The sequence below is a fragment of the Mobula birostris genome, chromosome 11 (assembly GCF_030028105.1).
Source record: "Mobula birostris isolate sMobBir1 chromosome 11, sMobBir1.hap1, whole genome shotgun sequence".
In the NCBI taxonomy this organism is placed as follows: domain Eukaryota; kingdom Metazoa; phylum Chordata; class Chondrichthyes; order Myliobatiformes; family Myliobatidae; genus Mobula; species Mobula birostris.
The window spans coordinates 20596215-20619196 of record NC_092380.1 but is presented as its reverse complement, the minus strand read 5'-3'; the positions used below and the strand labels follow the sequence as shown (position 1 = coordinate 20619196).

Genomic DNA, 22982 nt, shown 5'->3' with positions numbered 1-22982 from the left:
GCTGCCAGCGGGCCAGGGCAGCAAGGTCTTTGCCAGGCCTCCTGCTTCAATCTAAACACCAGAGGCTAGGCAGGATGTAGCCGACTCAAGAGGCCGCCTGCATCGCTTCTCGGCCTTTTGGCTAAGATCAAGTGTAGTATCTGTTCTTATCAGTTTAATATCTGATACGTCCCTTATCTGGGGACCATATATTAAATTGATTTTTGGAACAGGGAGATGGAATAGGGGCTTGCTCCGTCCACTCCACGCATCGACCCGGTATTGCAGTGCCTCTGGGAACGGTGCACTCCCCTTCTGGGGAATTTCAAAGTAGCAAAGAAAAGAAAAACGACGAAAGCTCCATCAGGCGGCGGCGGCGGCACAGCAGCACAGACAAGCATGCACGCACATGGAGAGAGAGGAGAGCTGCTTGCTCTACACCTCTCCTGTGTCTGTGTCTGTCTGTCGATACAGCTCACTCACTCACTCACTCACGCAATGTGCAGACAACTCAACAACAGCACGGGCATCATATCTGGGCCGTTTGGCTAAGATCAAGTGCACATCCGGGCTGCAACCAGATCAGGTGCTGCAGGCAAGGCAGCAACTTCATGAGAGATGCCCCTTGGCATTCATTCCTGAAGCAAACTGCTCAACCGGCGCACTCATTCTGATGCCTGCTCACTCGGCTGCTGCCTGCACCAAGCACAGAAGCAGAGTGAAGTGGAGCAGGCCGAAAGACCTTTTCTGTCCCGCCACACTCGCTCCACTTCTCAGGCTCAGGCTTCTCAGCTGCTCCTTGAAGCCAACGGAGGACGCGACGGACGGACGGACGGATGGACGGGCGGGCGAAGGAAGGAAGGAAGGAAGGAAGGAAGGAAGGAAGGAAGGAACGAACGATATCGAGTCACTGGCTCTGCTGCAATTTCACCAGCAGCCAGCCAGCCTGTCGGACAGGCAGGCTCGTTCAAGTGTGCCAGCAGCCAGGGCACGCGGACGGGAGGGAGGAAGGAAGGAAGGGAGGGAGGCATCCGATGGAGCCCGGCTACAGAGCAACGGGGCGCCGCCGCCGCCGGCACAACAGGGCCCGGTGCTCCTGCACCCTGCATCCTCCCCGCCTGCACCAGACTGCCAAGACTGCTGCTCTCCTGCCCAGACAGACAGACCAGCTACAAGCATCACCACCTAGCCATAGCATCAGCAAAACTCTGCCTACCTGCCCTGCCCTGGCCTGGCCTGGCCTCCTGGCCTCCTCTGATGCGTCTGCCTGCCCCAGGCCCAAAGCCCCGCCCACCGTTCAAGGTAAGGCAGAGGCACAACCCCCCACTCCACCCACTCAGACCTCCCCAATATACATCGGCAGTGCAGTGCATCTCTAGCCTCGCTCAGAATCACGTCCCAAACCCCAAGATCACTCAAACGTCTCATGCTTACACCTACCTACTCGGCGTCCAGCTTTGGCGCACGTCTCCACAATTGCCACATCCGTCCACGTGCCCCTGCTTCACGCACGGCACTGTGCCTCCCTCCGGCAGGCATTTCGCCGATCCGTTTCCTGTTTCACAACCAAGGCATAATCAGTACCCCTTTCCTTCCACGGCGCGCACACGCGCCCACCCACTCCACCACTGAGCCATGCCGGCCAAAAACGCACCTGCAGAGCAGTGGGGCACAGGGCCGCCGTCAGCCCGCGACACATTTCCCTCCTGCCGTGCCCTCCCTCCTGTTTCTACATCCGTGCACCCACCCCGCTGCAAAACCAGTCAGTCTGCTCAGGCGTCAGCACAGAGGCATAATGAAGGGCCTCGGCCCTTCTCCCTTTACTGCCCTCTGTACAGCTTGGCAGATCCCTCAGCACTCCGTGTGCACGTGTGTCTGTGACTCTGTGTGTGTGTGTGTGTGTGTGAGAGAGAGAGATTGAGTGAGTGAGTGAGTGAGTGAGTGAGTGAGTGAGAGAGAGAGAGACAGACCCTGCCAGATCCCTCAGCATTCCATGTGTGTTTGTGTCGGTGGGTGAGAGAGACAGAGACAGAGACAGAGAGACAGACAGACACACACACACACACACACACACCCCCACCCACCTCCACACACCCCCGTGTGCACGTGTGTCTGTGACTCTGTGTGTGTGTGAGATTGAGTGAGAGAGAGAGACAGACCCTGCCAGATCCCTCAGCATTCCATGTGTGTTTGTGTCGGTGGGTGAGAGAGACAGAGACAGAGACAGACACAGAGAGACAGACACACACACACACACAAACACACACACACACCCACCCCCACACACCCCCGTGTGCACGTGTGTCTGTGACTCTGTGTGTGTGTGAGATTGAGTGAGTGAGAGAGAGAGACAGACCGACCCTGCCAGATCCCTCAGCATTCCATGTGTGTTTGTGTCGGTGGGTGAGAGAGACAGAGACAGACACAGAGAGACAGACAGACACACACACACACCCACCCACCCCCATCCACCCTGGTAAAAAAAGGTGGTGGGGGAGCAGGGGAGAAGACACCACTGTGTCCAATGATAGCCTGTGCAGACGCAAAGTCTACAGCTTCTGTGAGATGAAACAAACTCAAGCCACTCAACAATTGTAATTCCACACACATCAAAATAAAGGCACAGAGGTGTGAATGGCTGCACTTCAGCCTTCGGCTTGGAGAGCACACCCATTGTTTCTCCTCAGGCACACCTGTAGCTGACATCTTCCTATTCCCAAGCTTGCCAGGAGGCTTTTCTGCCCGCGGACTTTGGCCACGTCCACAAACCTCGTAACCGGTCTTGAGCGGCGCACGTGGCCTCTGCCTTTGTCGCCCGGTGCAGTCCCATCCGCTCGCTCCCTCCCGGAGAGGGCAGAGCCTCCGAAGGAGACCGTTCAGCTGGATGCGCCAGCCAGCTGGGGCACGCAAAGCCGAGAGGCGCGCTCTCTTTGCCGAGTGCAGGGACGCCCTTGAAGGGCCGAGCGGCCTGCTCCCACTCCCCCTGCAGACTTTTGTGCAGACAGGACAGCGTGACCAGCCTCCCACGACCAGGAGAGCAGTGCAAGTTGAGCCAGCCTCTGAGACCGACCTGGGAGCCAGCCGAGGAAGCCGGCAGCCTTGACGTAGGCAGTGTGCCAGTGACGTAGGCGCCCGTAGGTACGGCCCCACTCCCAGATGATTGGTGGATCACTGGCAGCTTTACATAGCCTCTGACAAGTTGCACTCAGGACGGACCAGGTAGGCAACAGCTGTCCAGCACACCCACCGATCCCAGACAACCTAGGGGAGAGCTGCCAGCGGGCCAGGGCAGCAAGGTCTTTGCCAGGCCTCCTGCTTCAATCTAAACACCAGAGGCTAGGCAGGATGTAGCCGACTCAAGAGGCCGCCTGCATCGCTTCTCGGCCTTTTGGCTAAGATCAAGTGTAGTATCTGTTCTTATCAGTTTAATATCTGATACGTCCCTTATCTGGGGACCATATATTAAATTGATTTTTGGAACAGGGAGATGGAATAGGGGCTTGCTCCGTCCACTCCACGCATCGACCCGGTATTGCAGTGCCTCTGGGAACGGTGCACTCCCCTTCTGGGGAATTTCAAAGTAGCAAAGAAAAGAAAAACGACGAAAGCTCCATCAGGCGGCGGCGGCGGCACAGCAGCACAGACAAGCATGCACGCACATGGAGAGAGAGGAGAGCTGCTTGCTCTACACCTCTCCTGTGTCTGTGTCTGTCTGTCGATACAGCTCACTCACTCACTCACTCACGCAATGTGCAGACAACTCAACAACAGCACGGGCATCATATCTGGGCCGTTTGGCTAAGATCAAGTGCACATCCGGGCTGCAACCAGATCAGGTGCTGCAGGCAAGGCAGCAACTTCATGAGAGATGCCCCTTGGCATTCATTCCTGAAGCAAACTGCTCAACCGGCGCACTCATTCTGATGCCTGCTCACTCGGCTGCTGCCTGCACCAAGCACAGAAGCAGAGTGAAGTGGAGCAGGCCGAAAGACCTTTTCTGTCCCGCCACACTCGCTCCACTTCTCAGGCTCAGGCTTCTCAGCTGCTCCTTGAAGCCAACGGAGGACGCGACGGACGGACGGACGGATGGACGGGCGGGCGAAGGAAGGAAGGAAGGAAGGAAGGAAGGAAGGAAGGAAGGAACGAACGATATCGAGTCACTGGCTCTGCTGCAATTTCACCAGCAGCCAGCCAGCCTGTCGGACAGGCAGGCTCGTTCAAGTGTGCCAGCAGCCAGGGCACGCGGACGGGAGGGAGGAAGGAAGGAAGGGAGGGAGGCATCCGATGGAGCCCGGCTACAGAGCAACGGGGCGCCGCCGCCGCCGGCACAACAGGGCCCGGTGCTCCTGCACCCTGCATCCTCCCCGCCTGCACCAGACTGCCAAGACTGCTGCTCTCCTGCCCAGACAGACAGACCAGCTACAAGCATCACCACCTAGCCATAGCATCAGCAAAACTCTGCCTACCTGCCCTGCCCTGGCCTGGCCTGGCCTCCTGGCCTCCTCTGATGCGTCTGCCTGCCCCAGGCCCAAAGCCCCGCCCACCGTTCAAGGTAAGGCAGAGGCACAACCCCCCACTCCACCCACTCAGACCTCCCCAATATACATCGGCAGTGCAGTGCATCTCTAGCCTCGCTCAGAATCACGTCCCAAACCCCAAGATCACTCAAACGTCTCATGCTTACACCTACCTACTCGGCGTCCAGCTTTGGCGCACGTCTCCACAATTGCCACATCCGTCCACGTGCCCCTGCTTCACGCACGGCACTGTGCCTCCCTCCGGCAGGCATTTCGCCGATCCGTTTCCTGTTTCACAACCAAGGCATAATCAGTACCCCTTTCCTTCCACGGCGCGCACACGCGCCCACCCACTCCACCACTGAGCCATGCCGGCCAAAAACGCACCTGCAGAGCAGTGGGGCACAGGGCCGCCGTCAGCCCGCGACACATTTCCCTCCTGCCGTGCCCTCCCTCCTGTTTCTACATCCGTGCACCCACCCCGCTGCAAAACCAGTCAGTCTGCTCAGGCGTCAGCACAGAGGCATAATGAAGGGCCTCGGCCCTTCTCCCTTTACTGCCCTCTGTACAGCTTGGCAGATCCCTCAGCACTCCGTGTGCACGTGTGTCTGTGACTCTGTGTGTGTGTGTGTGTGTGTGAGAGAGAGAGATTGAGTGAGTGAGTGAGTGAGTGAGTGAGTGAGTGAGTGAGAGAGAGAGAGACAGACCCTGCCAGATCCCTCAGCATTCCATGTGTGTTTGTGTCGGTGGGTGAGAGAGACAGAGACAGAGACAGAGAGACAGACAGACACACACACACACACACACACACCCCCACCCACCTCCACACACCCCCGTGTGCACGTGTGTCTGTGACTCTGTGTGTGTGTGAGATTGAGTGAGAGAGAGAGACAGACCCTGCCAGATCCCTCAGCATTCCATGTGTGTTTGTGTCGGTGGGTGAGAGAGACAGAGACAGAGACAGACACAGAGAGACAGACACACACACACACACAAACACACACACACACCCACCCCCACACACCCCCGTGTGCACGTGTGTCTGTGACTCTGTGTGTGTGTGAGATTGAGTGAGTGAGAGAGAGAGACAGACCGACCCTGCCAGATCCCTCAGCATTCCATGTGTGTTTGTGTCGGTGGGTGAGAGAGACAGAGACAGACACAGAGAGACAGACAGACACACACACACACCCACCCACCCCCATCCACCCTGGTAAAAAAAGGTGGTGGGGGAGCAGGGGAGAAGACACCACTGTGTCCAATGATAGCCTGTGCAGACGCAAAGTCTACAGCTTCTGTGAGATGAAACAAACTCAAGCCACTCAACAATTGTAATTCCACACACATCAAAATAAAGGCACAGAGGTGTGAATGGCTGCACTTCAGCCTTCGGCTTGGAGAGCACACCCATTGTTTCTCCTCAGGCACACCTGTAGCTGACATCTTCCTATTCCCAAGCTTGCCAGGAGGCTTTTCTGCCCGCGGACTTTGGCCACGTCCACAAACCTCGTAACCGGTCTTGAGCGGCGCACGTGGCCTCTGCCTTTGTCGCCCGGTGCAGTCCCATCCGCTCGCTCCCTCCCGGAGAGGGCAGAGCCTCCGAAGGAGACCGTTCAGCTGGATGCGCCAGCCAGCTGGGGCACGCAAAGCCGAGAGGCGCGCTCTCTTTGCCGAGTGCAGGGACGCCCTTGAAGGGCCGAGCGGCCTGCTCCCACTCCCCCTGCAGACTTTTGTGCAGACAGGACAGCGTGACCAGCCTCCCACGACCAGGAGAGCAGTGCAAGTTGAGCCAGCCTCTGAGACCGACCTGGGAGCCAGCCGAGGAAGCCGGCAGCCTTGACGTAGGCAGTGTGCCAGTGACGTAGGCGCCCGTAGGTACGGCCCCACTCCCAGATGATTGGTGGATCACTGGCAGCTTTACATAGCCTCTGACAAGTTGCACTCAGGACGGACCAGGTAGGCAACAGCTGTCCAGCACACCCACCGATCCCAGACAACCTAGGGGAGAGCTGCCAGCGGGCCAGGGCAGCAAGGTCTTTGCCAGGCCTCCTGCTTCAATCTAAACACCAGAGGCTAGGCAGGATGTAGCCGACTCAAGAGGCCGCCTGCATCGCTTCTCGGCCTTTTGGCTAAGATCAAGTGTAGTATCTGTTCTTATCAGTTTAATATCTGATACGTCCCTTATCTGGGGACCATATATTAAATTGATTTTTGGAACAGGGAGATGGAATAGGGGCTTGCTCCGTCCACTCCACGCATCGACCCGGTATTGCAGTGCCTCTGGGAACGGTGCACTCCCCTTCTGGGGAATTTCAAAGTAGCAAAGAAAAGAAAAACGACGAAAGCTCCATCAGGCGGCGGCGGCGGCACAGCAGCACAGACAAGCATGCACGCACATGGAGAGAGAGGAGAGCTGCTTGCTCTACACCTCTCCTGTGTCTGTGTCTGTCTGTCGATACAGCTCACTCACTCACTCACTCACGCAATGTGCAGACAACTCAACAACAGCACGGGCATCATATCTGGGCCGTTTGGCTAAGATCAAGTGCACATCCGGGCTGCAACCAGATCAGGTGCTGCAGGCAAGGCAGCAACTTCATGAGAGATGCCCCTTGGCATTCATTCCTGAAGCAAACTGCTCAACCGGCGCACTCATTCTGATGCCTGCTCACTCGGCTGCTGCCTGCACCAAGCACAGAAGCAGAGTGAAGTGGAGCAGGCCGAAAGACCTTTTCTGTCCCGCCACACTCGCTCCACTTCTCAGGCTCAGGCTTCTCAGCTGCTCCTTGAAGCCAACGGAGGACGCGACGGACGGACGGACGGATGGACGGGCGGGCGAAGGAAGGAAGGAAGGAAGGAAGGAAGGAAGGAAGGAAGGAACGAACGATATCGAGTCACTGGCTCTGCTGCAATTTCACCAGCAGCCAGCCAGCCTGTCGGACAGGCAGGCTCGTTCAAGTGTGCCAGCAGCCAGGGCACGCGGACGGGAGGGAGGAAGGAAGGAAGGGAGGGAGGCATCCGATGGAGCCCGGCTACAGAGCAACGGGGCGCCGCCGCCGCCGGCACAACAGGGCCCGGTGCTCCTGCACCCTGCATCCTCCCCGCCTGCACCAGACTGCCAAGACTGCTGCTCTCCTGCCCAGACAGACAGACCAGCTACAAGCATCACCACCTAGCCATAGCATCAGCAAAACTCTGCCTACCTGCCCTGCCCTGGCCTGGCCTGGCCTCCTGGCCTCCTCTGATGCGTCTGCCTGCCCCAGGCCCAAAGCCCCGCCCACCGTTCAAGGTAAGGCAGAGGCACAACCCCCCACTCCACCCACTCAGACCTCCCCAATATACATCGGCAGTGCAGTGCATCTCTAGCCTCGCTCAGAATCACGTCCCAAACCCCAAGATCACTCAAACGTCTCATGCTTACACCTACCTACTCGGCGTCCAGCTTTGGCGCACGTCTCCACAATTGCCACATCCGTCCACGTGCCCCTGCTTCACGCACGGCACTGTGCCTCCCTCCGGCAGGCATTTCGCCGATCCGTTTCCTGTTTCACAACCAAGGCATAATCAGTACCCCTTTCCTTCCACGGCGCGCACACGCGCCCACCCACTCCACCACTGAGCCATGCCGGCCAAAAACGCACCTGCAGAGCAGTGGGGCACAGGGCCGCCGTCAGCCCGCGACACATTTCCCTCCTGCCGTGCCCTCCCTCCTGTTTCTACATCCGTGCACCCACCCCGCTGCAAAACCAGTCAGTCTGCTCAGGCGTCAGCACAGAGGCATAATGAAGGGCCTCGGCCCTTCTCCCTTTACTGCCCTCTGTACAGCTTGGCAGATCCCTCAGCACTCCGTGTGCACGTGTGTCTGTGACTCTGTGTGTGTGTGTGTGTGTGTGAGAGAGAGAGATTGAGTGAGTGAGTGAGTGAGTGAGTGAGTGAGTGAGTGAGAGAGAGAGAGACAGACCCTGCCAGATCCCTCAGCATTCCATGTGTGTTTGTGTCGGTGGGTGAGAGAGACAGAGACAGAGACAGAGAGACAGACAGACACACACACACACACACACACACACCCACCCACCTCCACACACCCCCGTGTGCACGTGTGTCTGTGACTCTGTGTGTGTGTGAGATTGAGTGAGAGAGAGAGACAGACCCTGCCAGATCCCTCAGCATTCCATGTGTGTTTGTGTCGGTGGGTGAGAGAGACAGAGACAGAGACAGACACAGAGAGACAGACACACACACACACACAAACACACACACACACCCACCCCCACACACCCCCGTGTGCACGTGTGTCTGTGACTCTGTGTGTGTGTGAGATTGAGTGAGTGAGAGAGAGAGACAGACCGACCCTGCCAGATCCCTCAGCATTCCATGTGTGTTTGTGTCGGTGGGTGAGAGAGACAGAGACAGACACAGAGAGACAGACAGACACACACACACACCCACCCACCCCCATCCACCCTGGTAAAAAAAGGTGGTGGGGGAGCAGGGGAGAAGACACCACTGTGTCCAATGATAGCCTGTGCAGACGCAAAGTCTACAGCTTCTGTGAGATGAAACAAACTCAAGCCACTCAACAATTGTAATTCCACACACATCAAAATAAAGGCACAGAGGTGTGAATGGCTGCACTTCAGCCTTCGGCTTGGAGAGCACACCCATTGTTTCTCCTCAGGCACACCTGTAGCTGACATCTTCCTATTCCCAAGCTTGCCAGGAGGCTTTTCTGCCCGCGGACTTTGGCCACGTCCACAAACCTCGTAACCGGTCTTGAGCGGCGCACGTGGCCTCTGCCTTTGTCGCCCGGTGCAGTCCCATCCGCTCGCTCCCTCCCGGAGAGGGCAGAGCCTCCGAAGGAGACCGTTCAGCTGGATGCGCCAGCCAGCTGGGGCACGCAAAGCCGAGAGGCGCGCTCTCTTTGCCGAGTGCAGGGACGCCCTTGAAGGGCCGAGCGGCCTGCTCCCACTCCCCCTGCAGACTTTTGTGCAGACAGGACAGCGTGACCAGCCTCCCACGACCAGGAGAGCAGTGCAAGTTGAGCCAGCCTCTGAGACCGACCTGGGAGCCAGCCGAGGAAGCCGGCAGCCTTGACGTAGGCAGTGTGCCAGTGACGTAGGCGCCCGTAGGTACGGCCCCACTCCCAGATGATTGGTGGATCACTGGCAGCTTTACATAGCCTCTGACAAGTTGCACTCAGGACGGACCAGGTAGGCAACAGCTGTCCAGCACACCCACCGATCCCAGACAACCTAGGGGAGAGCTGCCAGCGGGCCAGGGCAGCAAGGTCTTTGCCAGGCCTCCTGCTTCAATCTAAACACCAGAGGCTAGGCAGGATGTAGCCGACTCAAGAGGCCGCCTGCATCGCTTCTCGGCCTTTTGGCTAAGATCAAGTGTAGTATCTGTTCTTATCAGTTTAATATCTGATACGTCCCTTATCTGGGGACCATATATTAAATTGATTTTTGGAACAGGGAGATGGAATAGGGGCTTGCTCCGTCCACTCCACGCATCGACCCGGTATTGCAGTGCCTCTGGGAACGGTGCACTCCCCTTCTGGGGAATTTCAAAGTAGCAAAGAAAAGAAAAACGACGAAAGCTCCATCAGGCGGCGGCGGCGGCACAGCAGCACAGACAAGCATGCACGCACATGGAGAGAGAGGAGAGCTGCTTGCTCTACACCTCTCCTGTGTCTGTGTCTGTCTGTCGATACAGCTCACTCACTCACTCACTCACGCAATGTGCAGACAACTCAACAACAGCACGGGCATCATATCTGGGCCGTTTGGCTAAGATCAAGTGCACATCCGGGCTGCAACCAGATCAGGTGCTGCAGGCAAGGCAGCAACTTCATGAGAGATGCCCCTTGGCATTCATTCCTGAAGCAAACTGCTCAACCGGCGCACTCATTCTGATGCCTGCTCACTCGGCTGCTGCCTGCACCAAGCACAGAAGCAGAGTGAAGTGGAGCAGGCCGAAAGACCTTTTCTGTCCCGCCACACTCGCTCCACTTCTCAGGCTCAGGCTTCTCAGCTGCTCCTTGAAGCCAACGGAGGACGCGACGGACGGACGGACGGATGGACGGGCGGGCGAAGGAAGGAAGGAAGGAAGGAAGGAAGGAAGGAAGGAAGGAACGAACGATATCGAGTCACTGGCTCTGCTGCAATTTCACCAGCAGCCAGCCAGCCTGTCGGACAGGCAGGCTCGTTCAAGTGTGCCAGCAGCCAGGGCACGCGGACGGGAGGGAGGAAGGAAGGAAGGGAGGGAGGCATCCGATGGAGCCCGGCTACAGAGCAACGGGGCGCCGCCGCCGCCGGCACAACAGGGCCCGGTGCTCCTGCACCCTGCATCCTCCCCGCCTGCACCAGACTGCCAAGACTGCTGCTCTCCTGCCCAGACAGACAGACCAGCTACAAGCATCACCACCTAGCCATAGCATCAGCAAAACTCTGCCTACCTGCCCTGCCCTGGCCTGGCCTGGCCTCCTGGCCTCCTCTGATGCGTCTGCCTGCCCCAGGCCCAAAGCCCCGCCCACCGTTCAAGGTAAGGCAGAGGCACAACCCCCCACTCCACCCACTCAGACCTCCCCAATATACATCGGCAGTGCAGTGCATCTCTAGCCTCGCTCAGAATCACGTCCCAAACCCCAAGATCACTCAAACGTCTCATGCTTACACCTACCTACTCGGCGTCCAGCTTTGGCGCACGTCTCCACAATTGCCACATCCGTCCACGTGCCCCTGCTTCACGCACGGCACTGTGCCTCCCTCCGGCAGGCATTTCGCCGATCCGTTTCCTGTTTCACAACCAAGGCATAATCAGTACCCCTTTCCTTCCACGGCGCGCACACGCGCCCACCCACTCCACCACTGAGCCATGCCGGCCAAAAACGCACCTGCAGAGCAGTGGGGCACAGGGCCGCCGTCAGCCCGCGACACATTTCCCTCCTGCCGTGCCCTCCCTCCTGTTTCTACATCCGTGCACCCACCCCGCTGCAAAACCAGTCAGTCTGCTCAGGCGTCAGCACAGAGGCATAATGAAGGGCCTCGGCCCTTCTCCCTTTACTGCCCTCTGTACAGCTTGGCAGATCCCTCAGCACTCCGTGTGCACGTGTGTCTGTGACTCTGTGTGTGTGTGTGTGTGTGTGAGAGAGAGAGATTGAGTGAGTGAGTGAGTGAGTGAGTGAGTGAGTGAGTGAGAGAGAGAGAGACAGACCCTGCCAGATCCCTCAGCATTCCATGTGTGTTTGTGTCGGTGGGTGAGAGAGACAGAGACAGAGACAGAGAGACAGACAGACACACACACACACACACACACACACCCACCCACCTCCACACACCCCCGTGTGCACGTGTGTCTGTGACTCTGTGTGTGTGTGAGATTGAGTGAGAGAGAGAGACAGACCCTGCCAGATCCCTCAGCATTCCATGTGTGTTTGTGTCGGTGGGTGAGAGAGACAGAGACAGAGACAGACACAGAGAGACAGACACACACACACACACAAACACACACACACACCCACCCCCACACACCCCCGTGTGCACGTGTGTCTGTGACTCTGTGTGTGTGTGAGATTGAGTGAGTGAGAGAGAGAGACAGACCGACCCTGCCAGATCCCTCAGCATTCCATGTGTGTTTGTGTCGGTGGGTGAGAGAGACAGAGACAGACACAGAGAGACAGACAGACACACACACACACCCACCCACCCCCATCCACCCTGGTAAAAAAAGGTGGTGGGGGAGCAGGGGAGAAGACACCACTGTGTCCAATGATAGCCTGTGCAGACGCAAAGTCTACAGCTTCTGTGAGATGAAACAAACTCAAGCCACTCAACAATTGTAATTCCACACACATCAAAATAAAGGCACAGAGGTGTGAATGGCTGCACTTCAGCCTTCGGCTTGGAGAGCACACCCATTGTTTCTCCTCAGGCACACCTGTAGCTGACATCTTCCTATTCCCAAGCTTGCCAGGAGGCTTTTCTGCCCGCGGACTTTGGCCACGTCCACAAACCTCGTAACCGGTCTTGAGCGGCGCACGTGGCCTCTGCCTTTGTCGCCCGGTGCAGTCCCATCCGCTCGCTCCCTCCCGGAGAGGGCAGAGCCTCCGAAGGAGACCGTTCAGCTGGATGCGCCAGCCAGCTGGGGCACGCAAAGCCGAGAGGCGCGCTCTCTTTGCCGAGTGCAGGGACGCCCTTGAAGGGCCGAGCGGCCTGCTCCCACTCCCCCTGCAGACTTTTGTGCAGACAGGACAGCGTGACCAGCCTCCCACGACCAGGAGAGCAGTGCAAGTTGAGCCAGCCTCTGAGACCGACCTGGGAGCCAGCCGAGGAAGCCGGCAGCCTTGACGTAGGCAGTGTGCCAGTGACGTAGGCGCCCGTAGGTACGGCCCCACTCCCAGATGATTGGTGGATCACTGGCAGCTTTACATAGCCTCTGACAAGTTGCACTCAGGACGGACCAGGTAGGCAACAGCTGTCCAGCACACCCACCGATCCCAGACAACCTAGGGGAGAGCTGCCAGCGGGCCAGGGCAGCAAGGTCTTTGCCAGGCCTCCTGCTTCAATCTAAACACCAGAGGCTAGGCAGGATGTAGCCGACTCAAGAGGCCGCCTGCATCGCTTCTCGGCCTTTTGGCTAAGATCAAGTGTAGTATCTGTTCTTATCAGTTTAATATCTGATACGTCCCTTATCTGGGGACCATATATTAAATTGATTTTTGGAACAGGGAGATGGAATAGGGGCTTGCTCCGTCCACTCCACGCATCGACCCGGTATTGCAGTGCCTCTGGGAACGGTGCACTCCCCTTCTGGGGAATTTCAAAGTAGCAAAGAAAAGAAAAACGACGAAAGCTCCATCAGGCGGCGGCGGCGGCACAGCAGCACAGACAAGCATGCACGCACATGGAGAGAGAGGAGAGCTGCTTGCTCTACACCTCTCCTGTGTCTGTGTCTGTCTGTCGATACAGCTCACTCACTCACTCACTCACGCAATGTGCAGACAACTCAACAACAGCACGGGCATCATATCTGGGCCGTTTGGCTAAGATCAAGTGCACATCCGGGCTGCAACCAGATCAGGTGCTGCAGGCAAGGCAGCAACTTCATGAGAGATGCCCCTTGGCATTCATTCCTGAAGCAAACTGCTCAACCGGCGCACTCATTCTGATGCCTGCTCACTCGGCTGCTGCCTGCACCAAGCACAGAAGCAGAGTGAAGTGGAGCAGGCCGAAAGACCTTTTCTGTCCCGCCACACTCGCTCCACTTCTCAGGCTCAGGCTTCTCAGCTGCTCCTTGAAGCCAACGGAGGACGCGACGGACGGACGGACGGATGGACGGGCGGGCGAAGGAAGGAAGGAAGGAAGGAAGGAAGGAAGGAAGGAAGGAACGAACGATATCGAGTCACTGGCTCTGCTGCAATTTCACCAGCAGCCAGCCAGCCTGTCGGACAGGCAGGCTCGTTCAAGTGTGCCAGCAGCCAGGGCACGCGGACGGGAGGGAGGAAGGAAGGAAGGGAGGGAGGCATCCGATGGAGCCCGGCTACAGAGCAACGGGGCGCCGCCGCCGCCGGCACAACAGGGCCCGGTGCTCCTGCACCCTGCATCCTCCCCGCCTGCACCAGACTGCCAAGACTGCTGCTCTCCTGCCCAGACAGACAGACCAGCTACAAGCATCACCACCTAGCCATAGCATCAGCAAAACTCTGCCTACCTGCCCTGCCCTGGCCTGGCCTGGCCTCCTGGCCTCCTCTGATGCGTCTGCCTGCCCCAGGCCCAAAGCCCCGCCCACCGTTCAAGGTAAGGCAGAGGCACAACCCCCCACTCCACCCACTCAGACCTCCCCAATATACATCGGCAGTGCAGTGCATCTCTAGCCTCGCTCAGAATCACGTCCCAAACCCCAAGATCACTCAAACGTCTCATGCTTACACCTACCTACTCGGCGTCCAGCTTTGGCGCACGTCTCCACAATTGCCACATCCGTCCACGTGCCCCTGCTTCACGCACGGCACTGTGCCTCCCTCCGGCAGGCATTTCGCCGATCCGTTTCCTGTTTCACAACCAAGGCATAATCAGTACCCCTTTCCTTCCACGGCGCGCACACGCGCCCACCCACTCCACCACTGAGCCATGCCGGCCAAAAACGCACCTGCAGAGCAGTGGGGCACAGGGCCGCCGTCAGCCCGCGACACATTTCCCTCCTGCCGTGCCCTCCCTCCTGTTTCTACATCCGTGCACCCACCCCGCTGCAAAACCAGTCAGTCTGCTCAGGCGTCAGCACAGAGGCATAATGAAGGGCCTCGGCCCTTCTCCCTTTACTGCCCTCTGTACAGCTTGGCAGATCCCTCAGCACTCCGTGTGCACGTGTGTCTGTGACTCTGTGTGTGTGTGTGTGTGTGTGAGAGAGAGAGATTGAGTGAGTGAGTGAGTGAGTGAGTGAGTGAGTGAGAGAGAGAGAGACAGACCCTGCCAGATCCCTCAGCATTCCATGTGTGTTTGTGTCGGTGGGTGAGAGAGACAGAGACAGAGACAGAGAGACAGACAGACACACACACACACACACACACACACCCACCCACCTCCACACACCCCCGTGTGCACGTGTGTCTGTGACTCTGTGTGTGTGTGAGATTGAGTGAGAGAGAGAGACAGACCCTGCCAGATCCCTCAGCATTCCATGTGTGTTTGTGTCGGTGGGTGAGAGAGACAGAGACAGAGACAGACACAGAGAGACAGACACACACACACACACAAACACACACACACACCCACCCCCACACACCCCCGTGTGCACGTGTGTCTGTGACTCTGTGTGTGTGTGAGATTGAGTGAGTGAGAGAGAGAGACAGACCGACCCTGCCAGATCCCTCAGCATTCCATGTGTGTTTGTGTCGGTGGGTGAGAGAGACAGAGACAGACACAGAGAGACAGACAGACACACACACACACCCACCCACCCCCATCCACCCTGGTAAAAAAAGGTGGTGGGGGAGCAGGGGAGAAGACACCACTGTGTCCAATGATAGCCTGTGCAGACGCAAAGTCTACAGCTTCTGTGAGATGAAACAAACTCAAGCCACTCAACAATTGTAATTCCACACACATCAAAATAAAGGCACAGAGGTGTGAATGGCTGCACTTCAGCCTTCGGCTTGGAGAGCACACCCATTGTTTCTCCTCAGGCACACCTGTAGCTGACATCTTCCTATTCCCAAGCTTGCCAGGAGGCTTTTCTGCCCGCGGACTTTGGCCACGTCCACAAACCTCGTAACCGGTCTTGAGCGGCGCACGTGGCCTCTGCCTTTGTCGCCCGGTGCAGTCCCATCCGCTCGCTCCCTCCCGGAGAGGGCAGAGCCTCCGAAGGAGACCGTTCAGCTGGATGCGCCAGCCAGCTGGGGCACGCAAAGCCGAGAGGCGCGCTCTCTTTGCCGAGTGCAGGGACGCCCTTGAAGGGCCGAGCGGCCTGCTCCCACTCCCCCTGCAGACTTTTGTGCAGACAGGACAGCGTGACCAGCCTCCCACGACCAGGAGAGCAGTGCAAGTTGAGCCAGCCTCTGAGACCGACCTGGGAGCCAGCCGAGGAAGCCGGCAGCCTTGACGTAGGCAGTGTGCCAGTGACGTAGGCGCCCGTAGGTACGGCCCCACTCCCAGATGATTGGTGGATCACTGGCAGCTTTACATAGCCTCTGACAAGTTGCACTCAGGACGGACCAGGTAGGCAACAGCTGTCCAGCACACCCACCGATCCCAGACAACCTAGGGGAGAGCTGCCAGCGGGCCAGGGCAGCAAGGTCTTTGCCAGGCCTCCTGCTTCAATCTAAACACCAGAGGCTAGGCAGGATGTAGCCGACTCAAGAGGCCGCCTGCATCGCTTCTCGGCCTTTTGGCTAAGATCAAGTGTAGTATCTGTTCTTATCAGACCAGAAGGCGGAGGAGGAGAGTTCGCGCTGACGCAGGGGTGGATCCTAATGCTGATTGGCCTCCAATCTAACACCCCATACCAGCGACGACAGCAGTGAGTTAGAAGATGGCAGCAGCGAGCAGTACATCAGCTCGAGGCCAGGGTATCAAGAACACTGTCAGGCTGACAGTGCGAGACCGGAACGGGGGCACCGGCTTCACCCGAGAGACCTTCATCCGGAAGGTCTTGCTGGATTGCTGCGGATTTACGCCCGATGACATCTACTGCGTCCAGGACTTCGCAGGCTTCTTCGATGTCACTTTCCGGCAGGCTGCAGGGTGGCAGAAGCTGTACCAGCAGCTTCAGCTGAAGGGGACAGAGGCGCCGCTGTCGCTGCTGAAAGCACAGCCCCTCTTTGCAACGGCTACGCAACAGGAAAGGACAATCACGGTGCACATGTTCAACCCGCACGTGCCAGTGGTAGATGTCCTTACGTTCCTCGCTCGGTATGTGGAGAGCGTAGGAACACCAGCAGACGTGAAGGACGGGCTGGGAATCTGGACCAGCAAACGGCAGGTGAAGGTGAAGCTGAGGTTGGATTCCAACGGCGGCATCATCCACCCCCCCTCCGTCTTCGCCATCGGAGGGAACCGAGGGTACATGGTGTACGCGGGACAACCCAGGGTGTGCCGAAACTGCGGCAAGGAAGGGCACATCGCAGCCCAGTGCAGGGTGGTGATGTGCAAGAACTGTAAAATGGAAGGCCACCTGACCAAAGACTGCACGCAGGCCAAGGCCTGCAACCTCTGCGGACAGGCCGGCCACCTGTACAGAGCCTGCCCGAAGCGTGGGGGCACCTACGCACAGGCGACCAGGGGAGGTGCTGGCCCTGAAAGGGCCCAGGCTGATGCGGACGTACCCGCCAGCGCTGCAGATGAGGCACCCGACAGGACGGATGACGAGACCAGGGAGGAAGGTGCAAGCACCCCAAGACCTGCCACCCCACTGCAGACCCTCCAGGACCAGGCAAACGACGAGCAGGAGTCCATGGAGGAGGGGAGAGCTGAGGCGGAAACCGAATGGAAGGTCGTGAAACGAAAAAAGACCCAAAAGGCGGCGGCCAAGCGACAGAAGGCGGAGCAACGCCAGAAAAGGGCAGGGAACCACGCAGCCCCTGGTACCCTGTCCTCTTCAGAGGAGGAAGGAGTTGGGGGAGGCCAGCAGCCCCGGCGGAAGAAGCGGCTGGCAGAACAGGTGGAGAGGAGGAGAGAGAGGGGAGAAAGTCTGCTGGCCACCCCCCAAGTACAGGAGGCGGAGAGCAGCAGACGCACAGAGCTCCGGGAACCCGGGAGCAGAGCCACGGCTGGTACCCAGCAGCCGGAAGGGGAAGCAGCCCAGGAAGTCAGCAACCCCCCGGGCCCAGACCCAGAACCAGAACGGCCACACACGGAGGAGTACTACCAGCAGTACCTGAGCCCACAGGAGGTGGAAAACTTCACAAAGGCGGTGGGGATGAAGGCTCAGGATGGCAAGAGTGAGGACGGAGAGCAGCCAAAATAAAAGACTTAACGATGGCAGACCTTAAATTGGCGTGCTTGAATGTGCGAAGTTTGAAGAGTACTGGGCGATGCGTCAGCACGCTCCAGTACCTGGACACTGTAAAGGCCGATGTGACCTTCCTCCAGGAGTGTGGACTACCACATCTCCGTAACTACCGGAGGTGGTCACGGTGGTGGAAAAAAGGTTTGTCGGTGTGGTCGGGGGGCAACGATTGTCGCGCTTCTGGCCTGGGGATTCTGCTGCGGGGAGGCAACTTCTCAATCACCCAAGTGAAAGAGGTGGTTGCGGGGCGCCTCCTGGTAGCAGACGTCAAATACCGGGGCACTCCGCTCCGGCTGATCAACATGTACGCCTCCCCCGTGCGGAGCGAGCGGCTGGCCGTCTTCGAGCAGCTCCCACAGCTGCTGGTGACGACCCAGCCGGTCGTTCTGGCCGGAGACTTCAATTGCACCATTGATGCGGCTGGAGGACCCGGCAGTGCCGACGGCAGGCTAGACAGTACCTCTAGACTCCTGAGGGAAATGGTGAAGACAGCCAAGCTGCGCGACGCCTTTGGCACCCCCACAGGTGGAGCACAGCCGCAAGCCACCTGGACACGATCGGACGGCTCAGCCCGCTCCCGGATCGACTTCCTCTTCCTGTCTGAGTCCCTCACGGTCAGGTCCACTGACGTCACGCCGGTGTTCTTCTCTGACCACTGCCTTCTGAGAGCCACCTGTCACCTACGGGAGGACCAGAAGGCAGGCAGGGGGACGTGGAAGCTGAACGTAAAGCTGCTGACCCCAGAGAACATCGAGGAACTAGAGAGGGAGTACACAGGTTGGAGAACCTTGAAAGCCTTCTTTGATTCCCCGGTTCACTGGTGGGAAGCCACCAAGGAGAACATTAAGAGGTTCTTCATCCGCAAGGGTATTCAGAAGGCAAGGCAGGAGCAGAGGGAACTGCGTAAACTCCAGACAGAGTTGCAGCAACTTCTCCTTCTGCAGTCGAAGGGGGTGGATGTCAGGGAGGAACTGCGAGAGGTGAAGGGCCGGCAAGCCCAGCACCTCGCCGCTGAATCCTCCAAGATCATCTTCCGATCAAGGGTCCAAACCGTGGAGCAGGACGAGACGTGCTCACGCTTCTTCTTCCAAAAGGTGCACAGGGGGAGCTCTGTGATCCACAACCTTAAGGAAGAGGACGGCTCAGTCGCGTCCTCGCAGACCGACATACTGAGGATCTGCAAGTCCTTCTATGCCGGTCTGTACGAGGAAAAGGCCACAGAATCCACAGCCTCCCGCAACTTCCTGTCGTCTATCACGCAGGTCTTAGACGACGGCAAGCGGGAGAGTCTGGATCAGCCACTGACCCTGGACGAGCTGACAGGCTCCATCCGTTCCTTCGGGTCGGGTAAGACTCCCGGAAGCGACGGCTTACCGGCCGAGTTGTACTCGGCTCTGTGGAACTGGATGGGCCCAGACCTGCTGGAAGTGTACAACGCTATGCTTCTGGCCGGCAGTATGTCTGAGTCCATGAGGAAGGGCATCATCACCCTCATCTACAAGCAGAAGGGGGAAAGGGAGGACATTAGGAATTGGAGACCCATCTCTCTCCTGAATGTGGACTACAAGATCCTGTCCAAGGCTATCGCCAACAGGGTCAAGTCTGCTCTGGGACAGGTGATCCACCCGGACCAAACCTGTGCTGTACCGGGCAGGAAGATCTCAGACAGCCTCGCGCTGCTGAGGGACACCATCGCCTACGTGCAGGACAGGGGGGTGGACGCCTGCCTGGTCAGCTTGGACCAGGAGAAAGCCTTCGACAGGATATCGCACACGTACATGGCGGACGTGCTCTCCAAAATGGGATTTGGGGAGGGAATCCGGAATTGGATCAGACTGCTCTACACAGACATCCGTAGTGCAGTCCAGGTCAACGGGTGGGAAACAGACAGCTTCCCCATCAGGTCTGGAGTCAGGCAGGGCTGCCCCCTCTCCCCTGTCTTGTTTGTCTGCTGCATAGAACCCTTTGTGGAAGCCATCAGGAGGGATGAGGGCATAAGAGGGGTGACGCTGCCAGGCAGTGGAGGGACCCAAGTGAAAACCTCCCTGTACATGGACGACGTCACCGTCTTCTGCTCTGATCCGAGGTCAGTTCGCAGGTTGATTGGCACCTGCGAACAGTTCGAGCTAGCGTCGGGGGCCAGGGTCAACCGCACGAAGAGCGAAGCCATGCTCTTTGGCAACTGGCCCGACCGATCCAGCGTCCCCTTCACCATCAGGTCTGACCACGTGAAGGTGTTGGGGATCTGGTTCGGAGGGGCGGAGGCGTGCAACAAGAACTGGCAGGAGCGGACTGCCAAGGTGAAACAGAAACTGGGACTGTGGGGAGGGCGCTCCCTGTCGATAACGGGCAAGAACCTGGTCATCAGGTGTGAGGTGCTCTCAGGGCTGCTGTACTTGGCGCAGGTCTGGCCCGTCCCCCGCTCCTACAGCTCGGAAATCACCCGGGCTGTCTTCAGATTCGTCTGGGGATCCAAGATGGAGCGGGTGAGACGGACCGCCATGCACAAGTCCCTGGACAACGGGGGCAAGAACGTCCCCAATGTCGCCCTCACCCTGATGGCCAGCTTCGTATGTGGCTGCATCAGGTTGTGTGTAGAGCCCAGGTATGTGGGCACCAAGTACCACTATGTGCCCAGGTTCTACCTGTCGCCCTGGCTGCGAAGGATGGGTCTGGCCCCACTCCCGCGCAACGCCCCAGTCAGCTGGTCGTTGCCGGCATACCTATCCCACGTAGCAAAGTTCTTCCAGGAGAACGCCTTTGACCACAAGGCCATCAGGCAGTGGTCGGCACGAAGTGTCCTGCAGGCACTGCAGGAGAAGGACGTGATGGACACAGTGGGGTGGTTCCCTGAGCAGACTGTCCAGTTCATCTGGCAAAATGCCTCATCGCCAGATCTCACCAACAGGCACCAAGACCTCGCCTGGCTGGCAGTGAGAGGGGCCCTCCCAGTCAGAGCCCTCCTGTACGCCCGGAACGTCGTCTCCGCACCCCACTGCCCACGGGAGGACTGCAGTGAGGAGGAGTCTGTGACCCACCTCTTTGCACACTGCCAGTTCGCAAAGAGGGTGTGGAGGAGGATGGACGGGCTAGTGTCACGTTTCATCCCCAGCAGCTGCGTGACAGAGGACTCTCTGATCTACGGGCTGTTCCCGGGGACGCACACGGAGACCAACATCCGGTGCTGCTGGCAGATCATCAACTCGGTGAAAGACGCTCTTTGGTCAGCCCGAAACTTGATCATCTACCAGCACATGGAGATGTCCGTGGGAGAATGCTGCCGACTGGCACACTCTCGGCTGCAGGAGTACGTGCTGAGGGACGCACTGAAACTTGGTGCAGCCACCGCAAGGGCCCGGTGGGGAAGGACCACAGTATAGGTTTCTCCACCCGTGGGAGGGGGAGGGGTCGGTGGGCGAGGAGTATACCCCTCAACAATGAGATGCTAAGCTGAACTACTGGAGTGCCACGTGGGTGGCTATAAACACGGGTATTTTACTGAGTATAATGGAAACGTATGTAAAGGATGAAAAGTTATTGAATGGTTTATTGTATATATTTATTTTTGAATAAAGTATATTGGGAAAAAAAAAAAAAAAAATCTGTTCTTATCAGTTTAATATCTGATACGTCCCTTATCTGGGGACCATATATTAAATTGATTTTTGGAACAGGGAGATGGAATAGGGGCTTGCTCCGTCCACTCCACGCATCGACCCGGTATTGCAGTGCCTCTGGGAACGGTGCACTCCCCTTCTGGGGAATTTCAAAGTAGCAAAGAAAAGAAAAACGACGAAAGCTCCATCAGGCGGCGGCGGCGGCACAGCAGCACAGACAAGCATGCACGCACATGGAGAGAGAGGAGAGCTGCTTGCTCTACACCTCTCCTGTGTCTGTGTCTGTCTGTCGATACAGCTCACTCACTCACTCACTCACGCAATGTGCAGACAACTCAACAACAGCACGGGCATCATATCTGGGCCGTTTGGCTAAGATCAAGTGCACATCCGGGCTGCAACCAGATCAGGTGCTGCAGGCAAGGCAGCAACTTCATGAGAGATGCCCCTTGGCATTCATTCCTGAAGCAAACTGCTCAACCGGCGCACTCATTCTGATGCCTGCTCACTCGGCTGCTGCCTGCACCAAGCACAGAAGCAGAGTGAAGTGGAGCAGGCCGAAAGACCTTTTCTGTCCCGCCACACTCGCTCCACTTCTCAGGCTCAGGCTTCTCAGCTGCTCCTTGAAGCCAACGGAGGACGCGACGGACGGACGGACGGATGGACGGGCGGGCGAAGGAAGGAAGGAAGGAAGGAACGAAGGAAGGAAGGAAGGAACGAACGATATCGAGTCACTGGCTCTGCTGCAATTTCACCAGCAGCCAGCCAGCCTGTCGGACAGGCAGGCTCGTTCAAGTGTGCCAGCAGCCAGGGCACGCGGACGGGAGGGAGGAAGGAAGGAAGGGAGGGAGGCATCCGATGGAGCCCGGCTACAGAGCAACGGGGCGCCGCCGCCGCCGGCACAACAGGGCCCGGTGCTCCTGCACCCTGCATCCTCCCCGCCTGCACCAGACTGCCAAGACTGCTGCTCTCCTGCCCAGACAGACAGACCAGCTACAAGCATCACCACCTAGCCATAGCATCAGCAAAACTCTGCCTACCTGCCCTGCCCTGGCCTGGCCTGGCCTCCTGGCCTCCTCTGATGCGTCTGCCTGCCCCAGGCCCAAAGCCCCGCCCACCGTTCAAGGTAAGGCAGAGGCACAACCCCCCACTCCACCCACTCAGACCTCCCCAATATACATCGGCAGTGCAGTGCATCTCTAGCCTCGCTCAGAATCACGTCCCAAACCCCAAGATCACTCAAACGTCTCATGCTTACACCTACCTACTCGGCGTCCAGCTTTGGCGCACGTCTCCACAATTGCCACATCCGTCCACGTGCCCCTGCTTCACGCACGGCACTGTGCCTCCCTCCGGCAGGCATTTC

At 58.1% G+C, this 22982-nt stretch overlaps 6 non-coding genes and 1 pseudogene across 6 annotated transcripts; all 7 read left to right on the top strand.

Moving 5' to 3' along the window:
• Positions 1 to 101: 101 nt before the first annotated feature.
• LOC140205654 (U2 spliceosomal RNA) lies at positions 102 to 292 on the top strand. Its single transcript, XR_011887921.1, has one exon. It is a non-coding gene; the product is annotated as a U2 spliceosomal RNA (small nuclear RNA).
• A 3059-nt stretch (positions 293 to 3351) lies between these two features.
• On the top strand, positions 3352 to 3542 carry LOC140205653 (U2 spliceosomal RNA). The gene has a single exon (XR_011887920.1). It is a non-coding gene; the product is annotated as a U2 spliceosomal RNA (small nuclear RNA).
• A 3063-nt stretch (positions 3543 to 6605) lies between these two features.
• LOC140205651 (U2 spliceosomal RNA) lies at positions 6606 to 6796 on the top strand. The gene has a single exon (XR_011887919.1). It is a non-coding gene; the product is annotated as a U2 spliceosomal RNA (small nuclear RNA).
• A 3063-nt stretch (positions 6797 to 9859) lies between these two features.
• On the top strand, positions 9860 to 10050 carry LOC140205650 (U2 spliceosomal RNA). Its single transcript, XR_011887918.1, has one exon. It is a non-coding gene; the product is annotated as a U2 spliceosomal RNA (small nuclear RNA).
• A 3063-nt stretch (positions 10051 to 13113) lies between these two features.
• Positions 13114 to 13304, top strand: LOC140205647 (U2 spliceosomal RNA). The gene has a single exon (XR_011887915.1). It is a non-coding gene; the product is annotated as a U2 spliceosomal RNA (small nuclear RNA).
• A 3059-nt stretch (positions 13305 to 16363) lies between these two features.
• LOC140205615 (U2 spliceosomal RNA) lies at positions 16364 to 16495 on the top strand (annotated as a pseudogene).
• Positions 16496 to 21554: 5059 nt separating this feature from the next.
• On the top strand, positions 21555 to 21753 carry LOC140205595 (U2 spliceosomal RNA). The gene has a single exon (XR_011887884.1). It is a non-coding gene; the product is annotated as a U2 spliceosomal RNA (small nuclear RNA).
• Positions 21754 to 22982: the final 1229 nt, after the last annotated feature.